This window comes from Astatotilapia calliptera, chromosome 9 (assembly GCF_964374335.1).
Source record: "Astatotilapia calliptera chromosome 9, fAstCal68.1, whole genome shotgun sequence".
Taxonomy (NCBI): Eukaryota; Metazoa; Chordata; class Actinopteri; order Cichliformes; family Cichlidae; genus Astatotilapia; species Astatotilapia calliptera.
The window spans coordinates 4183691-4200161 of NC_137430.1; the positions used below are offsets into that span (position 1 = coordinate 4183691).

The 16471-nt window shown below is 43.7% G+C and overlaps 2 long non-coding RNA genes across 2 annotated transcripts; one reads left to right on the forward strand and one right to left on the reverse strand.

Moving 5' to 3' along the window:
* The first annotated feature begins 8572 nt into the window (after positions 1–8572).
* LOC145430886 (uncharacterized) lies at positions 8573–10418 on the forward strand. The gene is made up of 3 exons (XR_013911209.1): positions 8573–9347; positions 10003–10063; positions 10238–10418. It is a non-coding gene; the product is annotated as an uncharacterized LOC145430886 (long non-coding RNA).
* Positions 10419–10460: 42 nt separating this feature from the next.
* On the reverse strand, positions 10461–12418 carry LOC145430888 (uncharacterized). The gene is made up of 2 exons (XR_013911212.1): positions 11910–12418; positions 10461–11017 (listed from the first exon to the last, which is right to left on the reverse strand). It is a non-coding gene; the product is annotated as an uncharacterized LOC145430888 (long non-coding RNA).
* Between the last annotated feature and the right edge of the window lie 4053 nt (positions 12419–16471).

Genomic DNA, 16471 nt, shown 5'->3' on the forward strand with positions numbered 1-16471 from the left:
TATTAAGAACAGAATCGGTGACAAAGGACAGCTCTGGCAGAGTCCATCACCCACTGGAAACAAGTCAGACTTATTGCCAGCTATGTGGAACAAGCTCTTGCAACAATTGTATAAGGATTGAATGGTCTGTAGCAATGGGCTATGGGCTAGCCACCCCATACTCCCGAAGTACCTCCCACAGCGCAGTCCGAGGGACACGGTCGAACGCCTTCTCCAAGGCCACAAAACACATGTAGGCTGGTTGGGCAAACTCCCATGCACCCTCAAGTATCCTCAAAAGGGTAAAGAGCTGGTCCAGTGTTCTGCACCCAGGACGAAAACTACATTGTTCCTCCTGTATCTGAGGTTTGACTAACGGACGGACTTTCCTTTCCAGCGCCCTGCATAGCTTTTCCCAGGGAGGCTGAGGAGTGTGACCCTCCTATAGCTGGAACACACCAGGACCAATTCTCTTTACATTATACAGCCTTCCCTTAGGCAGTATCATTTGAAGGCATAGCATACATTTGATGATGCTATGCAGATGATACCCAAATTTATCTATCCATGAAGTGCAGACCAATTAGTTAAACTGCAGGGATTTCTTAAAACATAAAGACCTGGATGATCTCTGATTTTCTTTTAAAGTCAGATAAAACTGATGTTATTGTATACTGTGGGGAATCCTGAAGTCAGTATGTCTAACATTAGAAACATTCTGTTTCGTTACTATCAGGATGTTCTAAGAAGTCCCTGAAAAACCTTCGGTTGATCTGAAATGCTGCAGCAAGAATACTTACAAGGACTAGAACGAGAGCGCATATTTCTGTTGAATCCAGAATTGAATTTAAAATCCTTGTCCTCACATACAAGGTCTTATATAATCAGATCCTATCTTTTCTTAAATAGAGCGCTTTACTCTCAGACTTCAAGCTTATTTGTGGTTTTTGGGGTATTTAAAAATAGATTGGGAGGAAGAACCTTCAGCTTCCAGGGACTGGAACGGGCTCCCAAGATAAATTCAGAACACAGACACCCTCTCTATTAGATTATGCTTAAAATATTCTTATATGACAAAGCACATTGTTAAGGCTGGATTAGGCGGATCAGATCCTGAACCCTCTCTTTGTTAAGCTGCAATAGATCCGAGTGTTTCTTTTTCACTCAATATGTGTTTATACACCACTCTGCATTTAAGCATCCATTATTATTAATCTCTGGCTCTCTGTCTTTGTCCTGTCTTCTTACCCTCACCCCCCTCCAACTGTGACAGATGGCTGCCCCGCCCTAAGCCTGGTTTTGCCAGAGGTTTCTTCCAGTTAAAAGGGAGCTTTTCTTTCCCACTGTCGCCAAAGCACTGTTGTCTGGTCATTAGGGGTCATATGATTATTGGTTTTTTTTTGTATTATGGTCTTTACCTTACAATATAAAGTGCATTGAGAGAACTATTTTTTATTTGGCGCTATATGCATACAATGTAATTGAATTAGATGGAATTTTATGATTAGATCATCATCAAATCTATGACCATGGGAGGGATTTGACTTATGTGGGACACTAGCTTGTCTACAAAGCGAAGGTCAGTGTATTGTTCCTCGACTCCATTGGGATGTGTGTGAATGTGCAAATGTTAAATAAAAGCTCTATATAAAGGTTACTGGATGAATGAGATTAGCTGTATAAAGTGAGACAATAAGTTCTCATGGAACAACTGTATCTCCTGGCCAAAGGTCGTTGCTTTTTGTATGATCCTTTGGAGTCGTTCACTTCCTAGGCTTCTGTCTCAGTATCTACTCCATGCTTAGTATGTTGTTAATGTCCCCAGTTGCTTAGGGGTTCACTCATGGGATCATCTATGCTAACGGCCTTTCTGGCTTCTTTCAATCTTCTGGGACATGTCAAGCTCTTGACATATAAGCTTCATATACCACTTATTCCTTGATAGAAAGTCAATACAACATGGGCATAGCTTTGCCATGCGTTTATTTCTGTGATTTTGGAGGTTGTAAATAGCAGAGCTCTTAGCAAACCTCATTATATTACCCTGAAGCATTTTTATTTTATATTAAATTTCAACTCAAAGAACATGCAGTGAACTTAACAGAACCTGGAGTTTTAGTATGACATATCATTGTTAGATCAAAAAGACACTGAAAAAACAGCCTAATTGCCAGACCTGGTTTAACTGTGATTGATTAGATCTATTTTTGAAACGCTGAGGCAATCCTGAAGTCACAGCCAAGGTCAATAACTAACAGCTGTGCTTGTTCTGAATATTTCTTTTATGTCAAGAGCTACTCCCTGTCATAATTTGTCTGTAATTTGAGTGTTATTTATTATTATTTATTTATTCATAACTGCACTATCCAAATGAAACAAATTCGCAATTCCCAATTTAACACCTTCTATGTCCTTTTTAATCCTTTTTTATTTTATTTGTTCTACATGCTGCTGTGAAAAAGACTGCAGTCGAAAAGAGCTCAGTTGTACAAAAATGCGCAATGGGAATAAATGAATCCATCTAGCTAAATTAGACTCTTATGCAGCAACACATACTAACAGTGATGTGAATAAAAACATTCCTTTAAAGTCTGACTGTGAGCTGATCAAGTGCCAGTACTGATGTGGGATATATAATCTTGTTTATAAAATTACTTTCACAGTTATTTTATACCTGGTGAAAGTACATCACAAAGCAGGAATACCAATACCAGTCCTAATGATGTTCACTGAATCCAAGGTCCACTATTGACGATGTGTCCCAAATTTTAAAATGATAAGCTAGATCAGATCTCTAATCCCTAAACCTAACCAAGGAAGGAAAATGGCATATACCTTGGATAAAAGACCGAAAGTTGAGGCACACAACGATGCATGCTGCCGACAAAGTTTCTGGGCTGCCATTCCTCATAACAGCCATCCCTCAAGAGTCTCTCCATCTAAAGCAATGCACAATGCATTATCGGGGACTGTAACATCTAGTCCTTCTTACTGAGTACTCAAAATGGAGCTGAGTGACATTCAGCTGAAGCACTGTTAACTCTTCATAACAATCCAGAAAGAAAAAGAACATTTTGAAGACCTGGATACATACATTGGTATTTGAATACATGTAAAGTGTGCTGCAGCATTAGAACGGAATGAAAGGGGAAAAAAATGAATGGGAACAACTTTGAGAAGTGTATATACTGATAATCCAGTTACAGTACGTGATAAGCCCGTTAGTTACAATGAAAGCTCAACCATTATTCATGTTACTTTGAGACACACTACCCGAAGACGAAGACGTGCCAGAAACTACAGAACAGCTACCAAAATCTCAGTCCTGCCTAGGGATGGGTATCGAAAACCGGTTCTTGTTGAGAACCCGTTCCCACTGTTTCAATTCCTTGGAATCGTTTGCCATATTTAAAAACGATTCCCTTATCGATTCCAGTTGCCCCGAATGACATCATCACGTTGAGTAGCGTCTTTTACCCAGTAGGAAACATGGCGCCTAAGCAGCTCAAAGGCTCAAAAGTTTGGTTATACTTTATGAGACAGGATGACAACAGGGCAATACTTGTAAAGTACAGATTTCATCAAAGGGAGGAAACACTACGAATATGCAAAAGCATTTGCTCAAAAAACATGCGATTGCTTTTAACGAATGTTGTGTTTTTGATCCGCTCCGGACTAGCGAAGCTCAATGCAACAGCAGCGGTAGCGTTTCCACGTCCTCTCCCGTTAATACTGCAGGTAACTAATCAACTAGCATTGCATATTATGTTAGCGCGATTTACCTTATTACAAAACCTGCTATTCCCATATGGAAAAGATATATATAAATCTTATAAAGTTTTTATCTGTCTTGTATGAAACTTGTATGAAAAGCATACAAGAGTGAAAACACATATAATATCCCTTGAAAAATTATATAATGAAACTTGTATGTTTACTTATCATAGTTATCATAGTTCTATTTCTCTCTCTTCGAGGAGTTCTCAGACAGCTCTCGATCTGATAATGTGTAGCTTGCTCATCAGCTCAGAAAAAAAAAAACGCAACGCAACCTCACAGTGGTCGCATGCTTTGCCACACAGTGGCAAAGTCTTGCACTTTCATATTCAATTCAGCTTCTCCATCATGTACTTTTAGATGTTTCATACAGGGTTCAGCATATTAGTTGTTTTCACAGGTGTGCTCTATATCTCAACAATGGCTCATAATAAGACGACAGGCTTTCACACAGGTCAAGTGCCTCTATGCACATTATTAGTTTAAATATTTGCCTATATCGCTTCACCTCATATGTCATTATACTGAATTTGAGCAACCCCTAAGCTTAATGCAGATTACTTTTAGCAATTATCCACCTCAATTAAATCTATGGTCTGGCACACAGGCTGTTGTCGATCAGGGCAAGCTAAAGAATAAACATTGTGTCAGCAAGGGGTGGGGGGAAAGCCATTCACCAAAGCACATCTCAAGTGCTGCTGATGTGGGCTGGCCTTCTCCGCACGCTCTTCAAGGCTGGTGTGTTTTCTGAAAACTTCTAACATTTGAATCTCTTCCATTTATAAGCCTGCGATTAACCGCACGGCTCAGGTCCGCGTGAAACCCGCGCGACCGTGCTCGCGTGAACGCGCGCAGCTAAGGAGCCGTCGCTCTCTTTCGTTTTTATTTAAATACTTTGTGCTGCCAGGAGCAAAGTCCAGCAACGTCTGTCTCCCTCCGACTCACTCTTGGTTGCTTAGGAACCCATGATAACAACAGACAACAACAACAGCTGCTGACGTCACAGACCACGTGTTCTGCTCCGCACACACTCACACAACAACAACAACAACGACGACAACAACGACAACGACAACAACACAAAATAGGCCTAATCCGGACTCGCACCGGACCGCTCGGGACACTAACCCAATCTTTCGGGACCCTCACCCAATTCTGGGACCCTCACCCAGTTCTGAGACCCTCACCCAATTTTGGGACCCTCACCCAGTCGCGCGACAAAACCCAATGAAGGGACGCTCGGGACACACACCCAGGGTGATTTCAAAACCGGACACACACCGGACGCTTAGGCCTTTGGGCGATTTTACCAAAAACTCTTTTTCGGGACACTAACCCAGTTCTGCGGTTATAGATTCGCTCTCTCAACTTACTTGGTGTTGCTTAGCGTGTAATATCAGCCTCGGATCCCGCCGATCGTCACTCATCAAGGAGAAAAGACAGACAGTTAATCCACAGGAACTTCCTGGCTGACGTCAGTCTTTCAACGTGTCCCTCCTCCCCTTGGTGAATGCAGATTCCAGGGCTCCGGCATCGAAGGACCAATTAATGATAGGTTTGTAGCTTGAACCTATTTGCTGGAACGTTGAAGACAATATAATTACACCGCAAGCAAGACACGAAGTAGGCAAAGTTCTTCATGTTTCTCGTGCACGGGAGAGAACCGGACAGACGCCGTTCCTTCGCTTGACCCCAGTTGCTCTCGACCGTTCTCCCGTAACACCGCTCTTTTATTGAGGTTACATGAATATGCATAGGTTCATTAACATATGACGTCTACATACACACAAAGAGTACCGTGTGTGTGTGTGTGTGTGTGTGTGTGTGTGTACTGCTGATCAAAGGGTCCTATAACATAAAAGCACAAACGCAAACATCCTTGGTCAGGAAGAGGGTAGCCTCCCCCTCACCCTAGATGGTTCACCCTAGATAACATGGTGAGGAAGTCCAGCAGTTAAAGCACTTAGACTAGAACAGACGTAGCTACGTTAATCCTACCATAAAACAATAAGACAAGGTACGACCTCTCTCGTGCTCCCAGAGTGCTCTCTAATACACACAAAGTTTGCAGACTATCACTACACAATTGATTATACACCTCTAAGCATATATGGTTAAATATTTCTAAGCATAAATGACAATCAACAATACAAAACCTAAGAGTATACTTACTAAAAAATATATGAATGTAATGAGAAAGTGGCCACTTTCATGAGTAAATCATGTAAGCCTTATATGATTTATATATGATTTACTCGTGAAAGTGGCCACTTTCATGAGTAAATCATTTAAGCCTTATATGATTTATATATGATTTACTCATGAAAGTGGCCACTTTCATGAGTAAATCATGTAAGCCTTATATGATTTATATATGATTTACTCATGAAAGTGGCCACTTTCATGAGTAAATCATATATGTTTTTACTATTTCTTTTTCATATGGGTTACTTTGCGTTGCATTTAGATAACCATGACGAGTCTGTCTGGCTCAGATGCTGGCAGTTCTCGCTGCAGTCTACGGGTGGCTTCTCCTTTCACAGAGGCAGGGAAAAGTAAAATGACACAGGCCAGGATAGACGAATGTCACCGAGCACTGACTAAGTTTGTTGTAAAAGGCTTGCACCCTTTTGCCACAGTAGATGCCCCCGAGTTTCGGTAAGTGAATGTGTTTAATTGTAGGCTAAGTCAGGGAATGTCAAAGTTGCATTTTATCCTCTTACCAGATGTTTCATCCGTTTCCATTTCTATATCTTTTAGAGAAATGATAAAGACTCTGAACCCTAAGTACAAAACCCCAAACAGAGACAGTTTAACCAACCACTTGATCCCTGCTTGGTATGCAGTCAAAAAGGCAAATCTGATTTCTCTGCTGAAACACGTTGAAGGCAGCCATCACTGCAGATGGATGGACAAGTTTTTGTCAAGATCATTACCTCACAGTAACGCTGCATTATGTCAGGAATGGCCAGACTCATGAAAAAGTCCTCAAAACCAAACCACCGGGCACAGACAGGGACAGCTGTAGCAGAGGAGATTGATGAGATCTTGGAGGAGTATGGTATCAAAGACAAGGTTGTGGCAGCCACTGTTGATAATGCGGCCAACATGGATGTAGCTGTCAAAAAGCTACAAATTCTCAAGTTTCCATACTTTGCACACACCCTGAACCTTGGAGCTCAGAAGCTCTACAACTGTGCTGCCATTTCCAACTGGGCGGCAAGAATTCGCTCTGTGATTGTATGGATGAAGAGGTCCCACATGGCAAAAGTGGTCCTGAAGGAGAAGCAAGAGTTGCTCAGTAAGCATAATGAATATTTTTTTTAAGATTGTGTATATTATAATCATTAGATCATGATCAAATTAAATTTATAAACTAAGATATGTGGGACCATATGGGACCTTACATTAGCATTTAAGTTGAGAACGCGTTACCCCTCAGAGCTGCCCAAGCATATGCTGCTCCTAGATGTAAAGACCAGATGGAACTCTTTGTATTTGATGATGGAGAGATTCTGCGAGCAGTTTCCTGCCATCCAGGCTGGAGCCATCGATCCACGTATAAGAAAGTCCATAGAAAAGGAAAGGTGAGTGGTATTGAAAAATAATCATAACATGGCTTAATTTGGACTCAGGTTTTATTTTTGTTTGTTTTATGCAACATATCTGTTGTATTTTTGCTTTGTTGATATTGCAGACTGGCTACAATGGGCAATGATGACTTAAGAAAAGCAGAGGAGTTTGTGGTACTCTTGCGGAAGCACTACACCTCCACACTAGCAGTGTCCAGTGACAAAAGTCCGACCTGTGGTGAGATTTTGCCCATCCTGCAAAAGCTACAGCAACACTACACCGTACAAGAAGATGACTCTGCCTTCACAAGGAGCATAAAGTACAACATTTGGAAAGATCTTTCCAAACGATACCAGGTACAATTGATGATTTATTTATCATAAATAAAATAACAGTTATAAATACTGAAGGATTGTCATGATGTCACATTTTCCTCCCTCTTAAAAATTTAAGAATGCTGATATCAAGAGCTTCCTGGAGGAGGCCACAATCTTGGACCCCCGATTTAAATCCAAAGTGGATAAGGATGAAGTCTGTTACAGGATCAGGGAAGCAGCAACTGCAGCAAAGACAGAGGCAGGAGCAGATGAGGTATTTCAATATGACGGTGTCTGTCACTGTAGCACATTTCCATTGTGAGAGTGAGACCTTTCATCTATGGATCTGTGGTACTTAGTTTGATTTGTTTGTTTATTTGCCACTTTCTACTCAAGCACCTGGAGCAAGGAGACACACAGGGAGAGCTGTTCAAAGACGAGGATGAAGAAGACTGTGTAAGTTTAGTTCATTGTGATGATAATTTAAATGTCATCATCATCATCAACTTTTATTCGCCACATGCAGTGAAATGAACCCGCCCCCGACCTTACACACACAACACAGACATCACATGCGGATACAAGTCAGAGAGCGGTTGCATTACAGAAAAACCACTGAAATGTACACTACAATGGGAAAGTACAAGAGGAAAAAACAGAGACCTCTACTCATGCTGGGCTACAGGAGGACAGCATGAGAACAGGAAACAAAAAAACTCCTCTGCACAAAAAAAGCACATAAATGGCCACAGCACAACATTATAGAGCACGTGACCAGCAACAGGGTTGGGTAGGGAAAAGGAGTAATCCCAGGCAACACAGCAGCCATCCTGCCACTGCGCCGACTCACCAGCGCGGGCTCAGACCCGCCGTGTTCCCAGGAGGCAACAAGCATCGAAGGCATTGGAAGGGGAGGGGGGATGTGTGAGTGCTTATCAGTGTAAGTGTATGTGTGTGCGTGTCCATAGTTCAGCTGAGACAGTGTCCTTCGCCCTATCAGGCTAAGTAAACAGTCTGCTAGCCAACCCAGGTGGCGTTGCATGGAATGGGAAGAATAGTCATCACACAGTCGTTATCAGGGAGTTTTTGTTCGGCTCCAGCCTTGGGCCGTGCAGCTGGCGCCGTGGTGTTCGCATGTTGATGTTGTTGATTTTTCTTTTATGCGAGCAGCTCAGGAGAATTTCAAAGCTGATCTTTAACGGTGTGTTCACACCGAACGCGATAGAAGCAGGCGGAGCGTCAGGCTTACATGTAAAGTCAATGGAAAGGCGCGCTGACCCGCGATTGCGGCTCCCGCGAAAACTCGGAAGCAGATTTGCGTCGCGAAAACGCCAAAACGCCTGAAACGCGCGTGAGTGTAGCACGTTTCAGGTGTTTGACTCGCGAAAAAAACCACGCGCGTGAGTTTATGTGTTGCATTTTGTGCATACACGCGTTTCGCGTCCCCCGCTCGAGTTGGAAAAATCTGAACTCCAGCGTCAAATCGCGCCGCGACAACCAATCAGGAGCCTGGTGACGTGGCTGTTACCTAGTTCAAAGGGGCAGATCCAGCCAAAACCCTTTATTCTTCAATAGAAGGAAGGCTAATCAATGCCGTAGCAAACAACCCGGAGCCGTACGACACCAGCTGCTTTCTGGACTGAGACAGGAATATAAAGGACCGAGCTTGGAGGAAGATATGTAAAGAGATCGGGCAACCTGGTAAGTTCATTCATTTTTCTTAAGTTTTCTCTAAAGTTTTCACTGGAAGCCGCACAAAAGCTAGCAAGCCACCGCTATTTTCCCACTGACGTACAAATACCGTTCTGCTTTTAGGCATGTTGTCATTTAAGAATATATTTTATTGTTTATTAATAAACAGCACACAGTGGTCCCGCTGTTCATCTGTCACTGCCTCTTTTTTTTTGATTTTCTTTTTCTTTTTTTTGCACCGTACAGCATTGCATTCTGCAGCCTGATTGACAAATCTCCTGCGCTTGCCAAATTTATCATGTTTGGTTTTGATAACCATCACGTCCAATAGAAAAAACAGCACAAAAACACCCATAACTATGAGCCTCATTCGGAAATAGACACCTGCACCGCGAGGGAAAAAGGCGCACGAAAGTGGCGGGCAGATGAAGACAAACCGCGGCATAATAATACTTTTACGTTTTGCAATCTACAAAGGTTTGCACTTTGAGAATCAATTGTGAGAACTGTGACCAATGTTCATGTGTGTGTGTGGAAAACAGTGTATAAAGTGCGTGGCCAGGGGCTAGTTATTCTGAGAACCCCTGCTGCAATAAATGAGGGACCACTGTCTACTCTACGATTATTATATTCAACCTGTTAACATTTAATACTGTATTGATAGAACCAACTGATTCTGCAGCAGAGCATCCCCAGTCCCTGAGCTCCTGCTGCTGCACCCACAGGTATGTACAGCAAGCACTGATACCTTTTTAGTCGGTGGGATTGCCTGTGATCACCTTTACTAAAGATCTACAACCAATCTGATTATATCCTGTTTTTGGTTTGTTTTTTTCAATGTTGAAATTAAAATCTAGTAGCAGCCTTCTCATTTCTTTGTGTTTTGTGCTGTTTTACAGGCCCACAGGGGAGGACGGCTCCGAGGCAGATGAGGGACGGGTCCCAGGACGGTCCATCGGTGGTGGAGCTGGAGCCACACCAGTCTCCAATGGAGCATTTCCTCCTCAGCCTGGTTCCTACTCTGGAGAGCAGCTGGTCCTTTTTATTCCTTTTATATTTCAAATAAATTTTTATAATGACTAATGTCTCAGTTCTACTACACAGCAAATGTTGGCACACGACTTGACACATGTAGAATTTATTTCATATTATACTAATGACAAAATATACTGATACAGTGGGATGCAAAAGTTTGGGCAACCTTGTTAATAGACATCATTTTCCTGTATAAATCGTTGGTTGTTACAATAAAAAAATACCAGTTAAATATCATACAGGAGACACACACAGTGATATTTGAGAAGTGAAAAGAAGTTTACTGGATTTACAGAAAGTGTGCAATAATTGTTTAAACAAAATCAAGCAGGTGCATAAATTTGGGCACCACAAAAAAAGAAATGAAATAAATATTTAGTGTATATCAATGTGTGTGTCTCCTATATGATATATGGGGTGCCTTTGTCTGGATGTGCTTCCCATCCAGAGCTGCACAGCACAGAGGGAAGTTCCAGCGCTCCTGGAATCCCTCTGTGATGGACCGCCAGTCTCCAGGTGAAGGCACAGCCATGAAGTCGTCCACTAGACAGTCCCAGATGGCCGTCGCTGCCTTGGGGGTGATCTGGCACACCGACTCTGTAACTGAACGCTTGGTGCTGAAGGAGTCCGTGGTGACAAGGAACCTGGACAAAATTGTTCAAAATCAGTATTATGTGTACTGCAGTTACAAAATACATTATTCAAATTCCAAAATACTTTTGTGATGTCAGATTTAAATCACAAAACTTAAATCTTACATAAAACATTTTGTAATTATAAGGATAATTACAAAATGTATATTAGATAATATCTAAAACAGTTGTGTTTTATTTTAACTTTAACATATCATAATTTGATTGGTAGCAACTTTTGCCACTACAGTGAGCCAATCACTCATAATTCCTAAACATATCAATCAGGCAGGAATGAAGTAAGACATTAATAGAAATAAAGAGTTGGATGTTGACATGTAGCCCTTTCCTTGCTTAAATCATTAATATTTTTTAAAAATTAATCTGTGATAAGACATAGCTTATCAAGATAGAACCATGTAACTAAAGATGAACCAAACTGTTCACAGTTTTATCTAACTCTGTTTTAATAAAGGCTGGTGACCCCTGTATAGAGTCTGACAGCTGCAGGGATTATATACAAATATTCAACTATCCCAGAATTAAACCAGGTCTAAATAAAAAGGAGTGAGTATCACTACAAGGTTAACTCAGTGGTGCTAATGCTACAGTTTGATATCAGCAAACACCGAGCGCATACATTGATAGGACACCACAGCCATGCTATCATTGCAAACACTGATAACAGCATAAATCGAATTAAATCGGGGCTTGATGAGAGCTTCTGAGTATCACTAGAAATATTACAAACAGTCGTCTTTGTACCACAGTTTGCTTTCAGTAAACACCGAGAGCATTCACTGTTAGCATAGCACATCCATGTTAGCAGTGTATAAATGGATGGTTTAGCATATATTAGCACAGGTATCAATAAAGGACTACCGTATTAAATAGTTTTACTAACCTCAGGCAGACGGACAGGCGCTCTGCAGGTGGGATTGAGCGCCTGTAATTGGTGTCTAGGCGGGCGATGCTGGGACCGACGCGGGACAGCAGGTCCTCAAACTGGCCGAGTGAATGACGGTGATAGCGCTGGAATCGGCCGTCATCCAGGCGCAGCTCCTGGAGCAAGTGGTGAAACTCACTAAACTGCTCACGCCTCTGGAGGACCTGATGGACCCAGGTACGGCAAGGATGTCCTTTACGCCGCTACTCTGCTCTCCACAGTAAATAGAGAAGGGAGACTCTCTCTTCAAGCGCTAGCTCGACAGCTGCCATCTTGCAAAGATACCGGTCTTGCAAAACTTCCTCCCACATCCCTCCCACATTTCCGGTTCACGCGCGTTAAAATATGATATTTTGGGGCGCGATGGATTTTTCTTGGACACGCGTAGAGGTGCGAATGTGCACGCGTCAAGTTAGGGGCGTTTGGGGCTTTTTTCACGCGCCCATCGCGTTCGGTGTGAACACACCGTAACACTCTGACACTGGTCTCTCAATTTCCCGTTGTAGAGCCGCGAGCCTCCCCATGATGGCATCAAACTTCTGGTCCGTGGTGTTGTCATTCTTCTGATTCTGAGACCCCACAACTGCAGTGAGCCGTTCGGTGATGTGATCCAACTTTCGCTCAAGGGTCTCATTTTGAGCAGGCCTCTCTCTGATCCCATCATATGCTCAATGGTGTTATTTTGAGTCTTCACGGCAGCTGTAAGCGTCTCCAAGGTGTTAACCATGCTGCGTTCGTTGTGAGAGGTCGCGCCTCGTCCCATCGCTTCAATTCCAGCGGGCAGCCTTGGGGGGGTTTGAACAGCCGGTTCCGCTCTCTTAATTCTCCGATAAGCCAGGGCCAAGCCAGCTCCGATCAGCAAGAACCCTGTTATCATGGTTCCGAATAGATAGATATCTTCAGCGTCCTCAATCGACAATCCCGCCAGGCACATGATCCTCCAGTTCTGCCACCCATCCATCGTGTATCCAGCAGGGAAAGTCCCTCCAGGGCACTCGGGCTCTCCCGAACCCAGACTTCTCGTTGAGAAAAGGGTGTCAATAGCATGCAGAGACCAGTTGATCAAATCCATAATTCTCTTTTAGGTTTTAGAGAACGACAGTGAGAGACTGTTCGAGGGAAAGTAATACACACGAGACAAGACAAGGACACAAGAGGCTAAGCAGGGAAGATAAGGGGAAGGAGGAGGAGAAAAGTGCGACCGCCTTCGCCAAGAGCCAAACGGATTGCTCATTTTTTGCTTAATTTTTTATCATGTCCATTTAATTTCAGGCGCCACCAGTAAAGCAAAAAAAAAAAAAAAAAAAAAAAAAACGGCCTTGGAGGAACTCTTTGAAGAAGAGGACAATGAGCTGCAGTCATTCCAACAACGACAGCCCGTTCTTTCCCTGGCCCAGAGAGTGGATCAGGAGATCCAGCTATATAGAAGCCTAACCCCCATCCCCTGCAAGGATAACGCCGCCCTATGGTGGTGGAGCAAGAGAAAGACTGCCCCTGCTGTCAGCACTGGCTGGAAGGTTTCCGTGTGTGCAGGCATCCTCCACCCCATCTGAGAGGGTGTTCTCCACAGCTGGAGAGACCATAAGTCCAGAAAGCTCACGTATCCTTCCTGAAAAAGCAGATATGCTTATATTTCTGCAAAATAATTTTTAATTCTCCATAGTTGATGGATGCAGAATTGCACAGTGCACAGTTCCATTGGACTTGAGTTGATTGTATTTTTTGCTGGCTGATATAGTTTTATTTTTGAGTGCCCAGCTCATATATACTTTTAAAAAGGAGAGTGTGAATGTTACTGGACTTTCTTGTGTAATTGCCACTGAATAATTTATGTTATACTTTGTTATTGCTATAACAGAATATTTATTTCATTATTATTTGCAACTTCTTTTTTTCTGGGGTCCTTGTGGCCCCCCATCGAGGAGCAGTAGGCTGTGGATCGCTTAAGATCTCACTGTTGGGTTTGTAAGGTCATGCTACTCCTACATTTCTGTCTTGTTCAAAGATAAGATATAAAACAAAGTTCAAAGCTAATCGACCTGTGTGTTCTCCTCTTTTTAAAAATAAGAATCGATAAGAGAATCGATAAAGAATCGAATCGTTAAACAGAATCGAAAATGGAATCGGAATTGTGAAAATCTTATCAATACCCATCCCTAGTCCTGCCCCAGTGGCTCAGAGCTGCTTTCAGGGGGTACTTATAAAATAACACGTGGTTATAAAATTTCTCCTAATCTGTGTTTATTAAGGATAACCTGTAGTGTGAGGGAAGGGTTGTATGTTGTTTTTAGTTTGCTGGAACTTTTTTGCATCCTTTAGTGCATCCTCATGACCTACTTCATGTTTAGGCAGTGTGTTAACCACTACACTATGGAGTCTATGGCTGAAATGTTTTTCATTGTTCATGTCAACTATGACCATCGTCCCATAACATTTATGCACTATCCGATAAGTGTCACAGCCAAAAACATCACAGCATTAACTTATCGATACTGAGTGCTTACATTTTTCACACAGCACCAGAGTTTTCGAAAGAATCATCCAATTAATTGTGCAGCTGTTAGCTTTTAATGATCCAAACACATATTGTTAGAAAGAGCTGTGAGAAACAGAAGTGACAGAAGTGACGGGAAAAGGTAAGTGACCCATGTTGTAGGTGACGTCAGACGCCGGAGATTTGGCAGAAAAAAAAGCCAATGGTAGCGTAGAATTTAACAAAGTTTCTTTAAGCTTCAGTATTACCAAATATACTAACCAATTGTCATATAACTAACAACATCTGTCCTATCATCTCTAACACCCTGGAAGACAACGGGGAGAGTTTAGACCCTCTCCAAGATTACATCGACCGCTGTTTTCAAGATTTAGTAATGAAGAAGGTTCAGAGTGCATCTTCCCCGGCCAAAATTGAGACACCGTCATCGAAGAGATGTCGCCCGGCAGACTCCCCCGGCACAACATCGCCTGCCGGCAAAGATATTGCAGACATCCTGGAGTCAATCGACAAGTGATTGTCCAGTATCGATGCGAGGCTGTCCCTGGGAATTTAAATCCTTGCGAGAATCCCTAGAGTTCAGCCAGCAGCAGGTGGAAACGCTCGCTGCTGAAAATGCCATGCTTACGGGAGTCGGTCAAATCTCTCACCGATAACGTGACCCAGTTAAACATAGAAAATAAAAAAAATAAAAGAATCCGTTATCGATCTACAAGCCCGTAGCATGCGAGACAACCTTGTGTTTTCTGGTATTCCAGAATCTGCCGGAGAGGACGCAGAGGCAACGGTGAAAAGCTTCATTAAAACCCACCTGGAGCTGCCGGAGGACACCGTAAAGCACATCGCCTTCGAAAGAGTGCATCGCTTGGGGGCCGTGAGGTCACGTCCAATTGTGGCCAAATTTGGCCAATTCAAACAGAAGGAACAGGTGAAGAGTCGCAGCAGGGAGCTGAAAGGAACGGACTTCAGCGTGAACGACCAGTTCCCCAAAGAGATCCTGGAACGACACAAGGTCCTGTTCCCAGTTCGACGTAGCATCATCCAGAGAGTCTCCCGCGCTGTCGTCGCCGTGGACCGGCTCTACATGGACGGACAGCTTTACCATGACCCCGGCACCACACCGTGGTTATATTGACTGCACTCCAGACAAGAACCCGCTACACTCTTTTCTTATTCATTCCCACTCTCTAAATAAAAATAATCTTAATTTTAGCCAATATAGAAACCATCTAATAGATCTCGTTATTCTCGAGACAGCCGCTGCCACCACATTAGATCAATCCCTCTGGGCTCCTTTGATCGGCTCCATCACCTAGCGGGGGTGGGGGGTTGTGGTTTGGTCCCGCCTTCGCCATTGTGGTTGATGTGGAGGTAGGGACAGGCTTAGGGCGTCTGGAGAATCCCTAGGGACGTTATCCCTGGAGGGCTTAATCCAGGGTTTGTGGTCATAACCTGGTTAGTGGCTCTGGTTGCTCTTAGAGGGTGTTCTCCTTGTGGCTGCATGCAGCAGGGCTGAGGGAAAGTCTGTGCTGGCGGATATAGGTTACTGGCCTGGTAGCCTGGCTGCCCCTGAGTGGATCTGGGGCAGGTGTGGGGGCTTGGGGTTCGGGGGTGCTTCGCCTCCGTGCTAGGGCTCTGGCTGGGCCTTGGGGTCCTTGTTGGTGTGTCGCCGAGGTTGAGGGCGGGTGGGTGCACGGGGGCTCAGCCCTGGTGCAGGGGGCCTCTGGCGCATCGGCCTAACTAGGGGGCTCTTCAACTGACAGGGAGTTTGTTCCATCCTTGCAGGAGTCCACTCTGCAAGTGGGGGAGAGTCATAGGAGGGGTGGAGAATAAACTTAACCTGGGTGTCTACCATCTTGTGCAGTCTGGGAGATGATTGAATGTTAGGGTGGGTACAGTTTCCTCTGCGGTGGGGTCGGGTGGGCTACCCCGGGTCCTGTGGGGCTGGGCGGTCCTGCTGCTGTAGGCCCTGGTCTGAATGGGCCTGGGCTCCCTTGCCTTGGTGGGTGCCGAAGGACGGGGGTGC